At 38.0% G+C, this 11644-nt stretch overlaps 2 pseudogenes; one reads left to right on the top strand and one right to left on the bottom strand.

Moving 5' to 3' along the window:
• Positions 1-6425: 6425 nt before the first annotated feature.
• LOC123472440 lies at positions 6426-7387 on the bottom strand (annotated as a pseudogene).
• Positions 7388-8180: 793 nt separating this feature from the next.
• LOC123472441 lies at positions 8181-9240 on the top strand (annotated as a pseudogene).
• The last annotated feature ends 2404 nt before the right edge of the window (positions 9241-11644 follow it).

Here is an 11644-nt window from a genome sequence, read left to right as displayed (position 1 = left end):
TTTCGCTCTCTCTTGATTTCATTTTCTATTGGAGGCAGTTATACATTTTTGATGACTTCCCCCCTGTTTTTTTACGACAAAAAGTGTGACGTTTTTCTTTCTTTTTTATTGGCGCGTAAAAGAGACATTACACTGTTGCCATTTATACGCCACGCTCGTTACTGGCTGACATGGCGCGCTCTGGGCTCTCTGAAATGGCGGCAAAATAAAAAATAAACACGACTTGTTTCGTCTACTAGGAAATGCCAGGAAAAAGTTAATCAATATACCTTTTTTGCGGTTTTATTTTTAAATCCTGGCTGATGTTTTTCCCGCTGTCAAGTAGACTCCCCAGTGTAGGAGATCTTAATTTTTTCTTTTTTGAAAGGTAAAATGTCAGTAAAATAACACGAAAATCAATGATGGTATTGGGGAAAAGGGGGAGAAAAAAAAAACATGTCGTGCTTATCGCTTCATCTCACGCCGGAAACCCTCTTCCGTCTGAATATATCGCACCCACTTAGTATTATAATTCCCCACCAATCAGATGTCGAGTTCTACGTACACCTTTTCTCTTTTTTGCTGCTGTTTTTCTTTTGAAGGGACAAGTTTTTTTTTCTTCTTTTCAATATGACAACGCTTACACATGTAAAGTAAAAGGAAATTTTCATTTTTTTTTTTAAAGATTTATGCGAGACTTGCACCGTCTCGCTGATGGCGCATAGCATGTGAAATGCATGAAGACACGCTTTGTTGGCGGAGTACTCGTTTTTTCTTTTTCGGGAGGGGTTCACTGCTTGCGTACTTTCGCTTTGAGAATTGCATATCACAGCAGGTCTTTCCAGCCACCCTCCCTCCGATTTTTTCCCCCTCTTCCGCAATGGCTTTTGAGCGCTCCATATATCCAATATCCGACTAGACTGATGTCTCATATCCGTATTCCAATTTTTGTTTTTTATTTCGTGAAATTTTTTATTTTTTTTTTTTTTGCTTTAAAATGTCTTTTTTGTTTCGGAATATTCCCTGGCGCGCCTTGTATTTCTCACGTCCCCTTTAACTGATGCGAAAGACGCAGCGCTTTGATCTCATACCATCTCGAAACAATTTGATGTTTATTATTTTTCGGCTGGTCATGCAAAAAGCATCTTATCTTCTTAAGAGTGCCACTACATCCATTTAAAAATGGAATCAACAATTTGTGTACGGCTGTCCCTTTGTTATTCTGTGGTAGTCGCGAGGTGGATGGGTCCCTACAGTCCAAACGAAAATTGTGCAAGTGCCGGACATTTTGTGTCTTTCTTTTTTAAACTTCAAACATTTGTTGTTGACCCTGTTTAACGATGGGTACGAGATGCTGTATATAATACAGCCCTTTCTTTTGTTTTCTCCTACAAGAAATGAATATATTTTTTTTTTGAATATTTTACTTGGCCATCGATCTAATTTTTCAACATTGAAGTCCCTTGAGCTATTAGATGGTGGGTATGCACTTCCGGTGGATACCTATCATCAAGTTTTCTAATCTCAATCTACCTGAAGACGAATGATGTTCATTTTTCGGTTATTGTCAGTCTTTTTTTTTTTTTTTTATTTGATTTCCCATTGGCCTTTACAATTTCCAAGCCGGAAATTGTAAAGGCTTTAAAAAAACTTTGCTCTTAGCTGCAATTTTTGTTTCTTTTTTCGACATGGTAATAGGCCTCAGAGTTTGTGTGTGTGTATGTGAGCACCCATTATTGAAAAAAAAAAAATATATATATATAATATCGATCGTTTGGTGGTAACATCCCCGCAAGTCTCTTCCCCCTCCCCCACCAAAACGGATAATGCCAAGCGCTTGAAAAAAGGTGATTTAGTTAAGAGCTGTTTTTTTTTTCTTTCTCACTCTTGTTCTATAGATCTGCCTTCGTATATTTTCTTTCCTCTATAGAATTGGGAATCATGTACATATATATTGATGCTTGATAGAGAGACAGGCAAAGGTATATTATATAGAGCTTCGTGTTATGGCTGTTGGAATCCCTTTGGAATAGGCAAGAGAGGGGGGGGGGGCACCACCCGCCAGCAAAGCAGAATGGATGGTGTCTTCGCTCTGTATGTCTCGGGCTGCGAGGCAAAGTGATGTCAGATAGCGCCGGAAGAAAGTGCCTACGTTTAGACGAGACGGAAAAGCAACACTATATATATATACTTTCACACACACACACACACACACACACACCACTTTTTGTGAGCCCCCCCCGTTAGGCAATCCTCTAGAGAAAGTTGAGCTGCCGAAAAAAAAAAAAAAGGACCTTAAAATACGAGATATTGTCTCCCTTGCCGACGTACAACTGAAGAAATAGCGAAAGAGAGGAAATACAACGTCTATAGATCATTGGAAGTTCTACATACTCTGTAATTGAATCAAGTCAAGTCAAAAGAAAAAAAAAATAATAAAAGTCATTAAGCAGAGAGGCTCTGTAATGTTTTGTGGCAAAGTCTATGAGAACGAAGGGATTCAATTGGGGGCGTGTTTCCAACCGGTACGTTTATACTAACACAAGGCCCCCCGGAAGGGCATTGAGGGCAGACTTTTCAAGGGGGGGATTCAAGCCTCTTGAACAAAGTTTGCGAATAAAGTTCATCTTATTATTTTTTTTTTGCTTAATGCCCTAACTCGTATCATCACGAGAGCGATCAATAAAAGTTCACGAAATTGTTTTTTGTGTGTGTGAGTGCAGGCATTCCGCAAAATTATTTTGAAATGAAAAGAAGAACTGTTTTTCTTCTGTTCTTTATTTTCATATGTAATTTTGTTTTTTTGTTTTTTTTTTCGGGCAGGATATAGAAAGAAAAAAAAAGAAAGCTCTTGGGTATTACCGTCACGCGTGATTTATGCACGGAACAGCGGTAGTGCGAGCTACGTGCCAACACGATGAAACTAATAGGACGCGTGCTTTATGTCGTGCGGACTCGTCCATTTGTTTGGGGGGAGCTTTTTCATTTCTCTCAGCATCTCGGACAATTTTTTTTTTTTTGCTCTTGTTGTTTGTGGGGGGATTTGTTATTATTATTATTATTTTTTTATTTTATTTATTATTATTTTTTTTTTCAAAATCAAATCAGCTGTGGCGGACCGGCAGCATCTTGCGGCTCAAGTATCAATCACTTTGGACATTAATCGGCAACTTCTTTCCTCGTCCGGAGTTGTATCTCATCATCTCGAATAACTGTCGTTAAAAAAATATTTATTTTTTCCCTTGCCTTCTTACGTAGTTATTTTATGGATAAAGGCGCCTTGGTCTTATGTATTTGACTGCCGCCAGGACTTGAAAGGCCAATTTTCTATAGCGACAGGATTAAATGGTTTTGTTGTGCGTTATTAAACTTACAATATTGTGCATCAGCGTTGTAGACGCTTCTATTTTCATAGCCAGCAAAGCTGTCGCGTTTTGTCAAGGCTTTTGCAGTTCATTGTTTCATGAAATATTTTAAAAAATCGGGAGTTTTTTTGTCTTTTTTTTGTTTTGTTTTCATCGTCGTTGTTTTTCATGTAGGCATATAAGCGATTTGCTTATCGATTTAGTAGAGTTTTTGCCCCCGTTTACGATGAATTTAAGGGGTTGTTAAAGAGTCACAGGTGTTCTCGTTTCATCGTGTCTTATGAATAAAGGTTTTGGGGCCATCTTCGAGTATGACGTCAATTGTCGGATTTTTGGGTCTCAGTTGGGATAGACTTTGCCAGCTGATCTCGCCCACCAGCTACGGAACTCTAGCTGTTGTATGTTTTAATTTTATGGCGCCATTTTTTTAAAAATAGCGTTTCGATCGATCGCCACATTGTCTAGGTGAAAGTCTTCAATCGCATTGATAACTTTAATAAAATAGGGACTTTGCATTTCAAACTACTATCTCCCCCTTTTCTTCTTTTTTTTTAAGAATGTGACATTTTTTCGCAACCGGTTTTCATCTCGATTGCGTTTCAGTTCCTTTTGAATCCTTCTCAAGGCTTCTCTAACATTTGTCAAACTTTCCTTGTCGACTTGTTTTGTTTTTCACCTCGACTTTTGTTTATCTAAAAGTTGGATAAAATTGCAAACTATTCAAAGACTTGCTTCAACTTTCCCTTCAAAATGTGCCTCCCTTTTTTGGTTACCCCCCCGAGAAGAAAATCTTAATTGAATTTTACACAATCATGGATTGCAGCCATTTTTCGTCCCACCTTGAAATTCGCACCTGTAAGTGTTCCATGAAAAATATTCAAATTTTTTTTTTCCCTCACTCATTTGAACTTTTTTTTTTTTTTCCCCTTACTATTTCTGAAGTAGGAAAGTAATGAAAGCGGAAAAAGTATATGGCAACATGCGTCAAGATAAAAAAAAAAAAGTATGAACGTGTCAGTGTAGCACGAAAACTGCTGTCAGTGACAGCCGACGAAGAACGCCCCCATCTTTGATCGTTCCTCTTTAGCCTTCTCCGTTAAAGTATGTGAATGATGTACCGACTTTTCCGGGACACCACAAGGAAGGGATGGAATTTCAAATTTTCTTTTTGATGAAGAAAAAGTGAAGAAAGAAAAAAACCGGAGATGGATTTTTTTTTCTTTCTTTCGCATCATCATCATCATTGCTATGCCCAATGCAGACGTGAATTTTTGAATCGTTCGAAGACGAAAATCTCATATCCCAATTTCCCATCAAGTCGAGTCGAGCAGACCGCCAGCATTTTTTAGATTTCAAGATGTTTTAATAAGATTTTGTTGATTTGCTGAAAATAGAGGGCCGTGAAAGAAACTCGGCAGGCAAAGACGATTTAAAAAAAAAACGATGCAACAATAACACACAAAAAAATGGAGCAACTTTAGCGAGATATGCAATAAGCGGACAGGCACTTTGATATTCGAGTTGGCGCGGGAGACGCGGTCGTGCGGAATTGCTGGCGGGTCTTCTAGCAGCTTGTGCTACTAAGAGTCCCTCTTTTTTTGTTGTCCTTCTATCTTGGGCGATGATGATGATAGCACTCGACTTGCAATCCTCCTATACTCTCCAGACTACGAGGAAAAAGGTCTTTTCTCTTATTTGTTTTTTTTTTTTTTTTGGCTCCACGTCTGTCCAGATCGCTAAACTTTTGAGATAATCACAAGGGGGTGGAGGGCAGCCCTGGACGGGATTAATGTGCAGAGAAAAAGAACCCCATATGTATATATATAGGCCTCTTTCTTTGTGTGGTATCGGTGCAGGCCTAAATGCGATAAAAGAGAGAGAGCGGGGGATGAGTTACTTTTTATTACATGTATCTATAGTTGTGTGATGGAATAGTGTAGTACAAAAAAAGATGCGCGTCTCTTTGAGTGAAAGTTGATGGCTCAGAAAATGAGGTCGGATTTTTTTTTTTTAAGCCGCGAGAAAAGTTCTTGAGAATGAAATGTCTACTACTATCTACCACGCTCGGATCGTTTCAGATTATCTTGCCGTTACACACCGAATTTATTCAATTACAAATTTAAAAGGGCTCGTTTTTTTTTCATCACTTAAAAGAGGGGCCTTAGGTCCAACAAAATTAGAAGGGTGGAGTAACTGGTGGGCGATTCATTTTTTTTTTAACATGCGATAACCGAGGCTTTTATTTCATCCCATTTTTTTTTTTTTTTCTGGGGAGGACTATGCAAATCATTCTGTAAAGAAATAGCCTGCGTTGACTATATAAATACGAAAGGGCAGCACATGATTCTTTGGCTTTGTATGAGGACGTTGTTTGAATGCATTTTTCAATTCACTGGAATTGCCGATTAAAATATTCCGCCCTTCGGTCGTGTAGAAACAGTCAAACATACAAAGTATTCTTTTTTGGGTTCCTCCCCCCACTATTCTCTTAAATTATTGTTGAGTTTGTCCAACGTAGAGACTCAACCTAGCGTGAAATGAATCACAAACGAGAATTTTTCTTTCTTTTTTTGTTTTGTTCTGTTGATTGTTTTCATTTCTTTCCTTGTCCTTTCCACTTGCCGAATCAAATGAAATACAACATCCTCGATCATGAAACTCGTAACAAAGATGGAAATAATGAAATAAACAAACAGGCCAAGGGGTAAAATTCTTCACATTGTGTGTGTGCGTGTGCGGACGATATTTACCAATTTTTGCTTTTTTATATTTTTTACGTGGTACTCCATCGAACGTGATCCGCCTTTCCTCTGATTGAATTGACCTCGTTTCTTTTTTGTTGGTTGGCTTGTTTGTATCCTTCACCAAGACATTGCGCCCCCACTCACCCCCTCTCAAAACACAATAGATCAGCAATTCTTTCCTGGTTTTCCATTTTTTTTTTTTTTTTTATCATCTTCTGCCCAGGAAGGCGAACGATTTGTCTGGGAGCAGCGGTAAAATGCGAGTTTTACAAGATGTTACCTCGTTTAGTTTAACTTTGATGAATTCTTAAATGTACACCAAAAGAGTACACAGAAGTACATTTTTATCAAAATGAGATTGAGATTTATTTTGCGTATCAAAATTTAAAAGTCAACTGAGTACAATGTTTCACCATGATCAATCATCATTTGCGTTAGATTTACTACAGAATGGAAATAAAGGGGATGCAAATACAGATCATGGCGGAATCTTTGTTGTAAGCAGTCAAATTGCTTTAATCGTCGGTTCAAGGTTTCGTGCCTTGCTAAAACCTGTTTTTTCTTCCCATCATTGTTTCCGTTAGGGAAATCAAAAAAGTTTGGGTCGTTGTAACCGCGATCGGCAATGGCTTTCTCTCCTTCTCTAAGACCGAAAATAAAGACATCTCGGGCTAGCCTAAGATCTGACCATTCGCCACAGGGAAGTCCACCGTAAGCCCAAACAATGTCTCCGGTTCGGATACAAATGGCTAGTTCGTATCTAAGACCGGGACCATGAAATTTATGTGAGTACCATTTGGGGTTGAATGGCGATGGCTCCATGATTCTGAAATCTACTCCATCAATAGATACCAGAATGTTGGAGCCTTTAAGGGCTCTATGGAAACGATTCTCCCATTCAATCTATGAATGAAAACAAATTAGCATTATATATAAACCCCAAAGAAATTAATGTTGTCTCCTACCACTGGCATTTTTGCGAGAAGGCGAATGAAAATATGGCACCACTTCCGAAATGTTTTTTCCGACACTCCAACTAGAGCAGAACTTATGTGTTCAGTAGCATAATGCTTCAAATGCAATAATGTCCATAAAAGATGCTCTGGGCGCGATTTAATGGGACGGACATGAGATAAATTGTCATAAGCAGCAGCACACACACTCGGGGAAGTCCCAAAAAGGATCTGAATTTCCGATAGCCTAAAGCAATACTACCGTCAACGTCATGTTTAGTAATATTATGGCCAAGCCGCCAGAAAGTTTCAGCTGATGCCATTTTTTTTAGTATGAAAAAGTATAAAAAAACAAGACCGAAAACCCAGTAAATCACTAAGTCCAATAGATTTTCGTCTGCTTGACAGGGTTGAACTGTTTGTGTAATTAGAGAATTTGTAAAATATTTAAAAATGGGTGTCAAGAAATTCTTTTATGAATGATTAAATTGCCTTGACGAGTTTTGCCTTAAATTAAGCGTTCATATGGAATAACTTTTAAAAAAGTAACTTATGCGGAACATTTCAAAAGTTTAAAAGATTAAAAATGTCGAGATTTTTAGGATCTTTAAGATGCTAATTTGTCTTCAATATTGTTTAAATAATGGAAATTTCTTTTTAAAGCTGTTGTAGACATGAATCTGCGGCTATGTGCAGTGAAAAAACTAATAAACCTTCCTTGTGGTGAAAAAATTAGTGGATTGAATGTTCAAATATTTGAAGAAAAGCTCAAATTTTTTAACATTCAATCCACTAATTTTTTCACCGCAAGGCAGGTTTATTAGTTTTTTCACTGCACATAGCCGCAGATTCATGTCTACAACAGCTTTATAAAGAAATTTCCATTATTTAAACAATATTGAAGACAAATTAGCATCTTAAAGATCCCGAAAATCTCGACTTTTAAAATCTTTTAAACTTTTGAAATGTTCCGCATAAGTTACTTTTTTTAAAAGTTATTCCATATGAACGCTTAATTTAAGGCAAAACATCGTCAAGGCAATTGCATGTTGCATAAAACAACTTTTCGACAACTATTATTAATTAATTTAACCATTTAAAAACATTTTGCAAATTTTCCAATAATAGAAATCATTCAACCTTGTCACAACAAAGCAGACAATAATTTTTGTTTAAGAAAGTCACGTCTTTTGCCACACTCAGTGTTCATTTCTTTAATAGCTAATTTCAAGCTTAGAATGAGCAAAAAATGCCGCAGTGGAAACACAATCCTCCGTGTAAAGCCCACACTATTCTTAGTCAAATGTTCGCAGACGGAAAAATTGATCCAGCAACCACTGCAAAAGCTGCATTCTCGTTTCACCCAGAATTTGCCAAGTTTACCATGCCGGTCTTTTACAACAACTTCAGGCAGCTTAGGCAATTGCATGGCCTCGAATGTATACCACATTTTATTATTCTCTATTTGTTTAGCAATTATTATATTTTCAGATATTTTTTATAGTAAAAAATTCCGAAAAAAGCTCATCGTCTGCCCTGAGTTGTTTGGAGGACTCGGCCAACTCTAGTAGTACCAGCTCTCTTATCGTTTCTCGCAAACGCCTCCGTGACGATCAAGAGTCTGACTTAAACGAGGAAATAGAAGATTTGGATAGCAGGATAATTCACCAGAACCAGCCGGTCCTGATGGCAGTTTATAAGGATCACTCATTAGCCGAGATAGTCTCTATCTGTGTTACGCTTCCTAGTGGTGTCACTGATATCCGCTTCACTCTTGATGGCACTGGGCCCGCAACGACGTTTGCTACCATTACGTACACCTGGCCTCAAGTTATGTTCGACATTGAAGGTTTATTTGCATCTGCCATTAAAAAAAAAACTATGACAGTCGAACACCCCAAGATCATAGCCCTTAAATTGGAACTAGAGAACAATAGACAACACATAGATAGAAAACCTCAGGGCTCTATGGAGATCTCTCTGCCTATTCCTGTCAAAACCGATCCGAACACTGTTAACTATAAGTTGGCTAAAGGAACAGATGGCGTAATAGTATTAATGGCTGATTTATGTGCATTCCACAGATCATATACAGCAATCAAACCTGAATTCAAATGTGATTTTGAAGAATTCTAGACTTCTAGTCGTTTTGGTTTATGTTTTTATTTAAAACAAATAAACTGACACTCGCAAACCCTATTCGTACCTATTCGAATTTCTCTCATTTTACCGCAGCTCCCTGGCAAAGATTGTGTTTTGCGGGATCCATCTGTCGGGAGTAATTTTTCGCTATTTTTCAAATCATTTTTTTGTTTTTATGACTTGATATCGTTTTCTCTCACGCGGGATTAATAATAGCACCATCCCGTTTGGTTTACACACGGACAACATTTCGTATCGAGTCTGGTGGTGGGTTGTATCGATTGACCCAAGTAGCTATTATAGCCCCGTGAGGCCTGTTCTGTTCCTTTGCCGGCTCTTTTTCTAAATGAACGACGGTTTATTGGATTGTTCCATAATGAACGGTGTCTCTCTCTCTCTCTCTCTCTCTTTTTCCTGAAGGAAACACACTGGGAGGGAGGGAGGAGCCTGAAAGTTAATTGAGCTTAAGTTGCCTTATTTTTTTTTTTTTCCTATAGAAACATCATCAAGTAAAACAAGAGAAGGAAAAATGTCAAAACTTCTTCTTTTATTTTTTTTGCTTGCGAGTTTTTCTTTCTGGCAGCGTTGCCTAAAGATTATGGGAAGAACGGGAGGATAAAACGATTGCGGTTTGCTCTGCTGAAGCTGTTGCCGTGCTAAGAAAAGGAGAACGACGTACACAATCCAGGCGGGAGAGAACATTCTCCAGAGAGATGAGCTTCCTAGGCAACGTCATCGTCCTCTTAAAGGCCAATAGGTTCTGTAAACACACTCGGATATCAGGTGTGATGGAGCTGATGTGTTTAAGGCACTACGCCTTCAATGTAAAAGCCACCAGTTCCTGTAGGGTTCACCATATTTTGTTTTTGTTTTTTTCACGAACGAAAGTTCATTTTTTTTTATTTTAATTTAACGATTTTTACCCAATTTTTGTTTTGTTTTTGAATATTGATTATTTTATCCTCTTGAATAAGTGAAGGATGAAAATTGGGATGACGTCAACCGTTAGGGTAGTACGAATTTTTTGTTGTTGAGAGAAAAGCATTTGATACGATACTCTTTTTTTTTTTTTGCTGGAACACGGGGGAAGGGATGGTCGTTTGGTATTGTTATTATTGTGAGACTACGACGCGTATAATAATGAGATTAACCGCGCCCTTTTCCCCTCCACTTGATTCGCCCTTATTTATTTGTTGGTTAATGAGTGGATCAAATCAAATACGTATAGATATGTATTAAAAAGTTCAGCTCTCGTACATAAAAGAGAGGAAATGATGATTGCAGGGCATCTCTCTCTTTTTTTTTGTGTGTGTTGAAATCTAAAACAAAAAACTAACAACCCCACCAAACAAAAAAGTTTAAGTCAAGGTAATGCCCCCACATTGGATGAGGGAGGGGCTTCACCATGTAAATAATACCCGCTAGCAAGTCTGAGAGGCGAGGGAAAACTGATTTTATTTTATTTTATTAAGTTTTGTGAATCGAGAACATTTTGAGCTTTGTGTTTTTGCGTATATTGTTAATTGGGAAGGCATATGGTATATATACGGTAAATATCAAATCGTTTGCGGATATGTCGAACAAGCGCGTCTGTTGGGTAATCGCCCCTCAAGCACTCCTGGTTAACAAAAGGATTACAAAATAGAATTTGCTTTTGTCCGGAGAAAAGGGCAAAAAAACAAAATCAAATACAATTTAAAAGAAAAATGCGTAATCAGATTTGCGATCGTGATAATTTTTTCTTGAAGTTGTTACTTTTCACGCGTCGGGAATTATTATTATTTTTTTTTTTTTAACGAAATATGTTGTCCGGATTCACGGGATTAGCCGGCACGTCAACATAGAAAATTTGAATACAAAACTGGACGAATGTGACCGCTGGATTAATTCACTTTGCGCACATCACGAAAATGGCACTAAATTAAAAGCGGCCACCAATTAAAAACGACACACATCTAAATACCATTCCATTTTGCCATGCTGTCTATAGGGTTTCTATCCCCCCCCCCAAAAAAAAAAATTACGAATGCGCGCTGGGACAACAGTCAAACGACGGACAAAAAAAGAATTGCCCTTCATCTGATACCCTACGAAAATTGTTTGCGTTTGTCACATTCACCCTCCCCCCCACCCACTCTTCTAGTAATACACATGCGCTAGTAGAGTTCGCTAATAAGGCGTCACACACGAAGAAAACGAGATGCGCAGCAATGGGCTCACCAGTGTTCCTCTTGGGTCATTAGTGGTGAGATTGAGTGATTGCTTTTTTTTTGTTGCTCCCCTTCTTCTTGCCCCCCCTCCTAACCATTTACTTGTAGGCGCGGCCTCTACAGAAAAATACAAAAAATGCCATACTGTTACGTCAGTGATAAAATGTCTTGTTAACCATAAACATAAGGACGCTACACACTTGATATTTTGAAAAAGAAAAAAAAAGAAATTTTTGGCTTTGAGTAATAGC

Source organism: Daphnia magna, linkage group LG5 (genome assembly GCF_020631705.1).
Source record: "Daphnia magna isolate NIES linkage group LG5, ASM2063170v1.1, whole genome shotgun sequence".
Classification (NCBI taxonomy): domain Eukaryota; kingdom Metazoa; phylum Arthropoda; class Branchiopoda; order Diplostraca; family Daphniidae; genus Daphnia; species Daphnia magna.
Note: the sequence above shows the minus strand (reverse complement) of the source record. Positions and strands in the feature narration are given on the sequence as shown.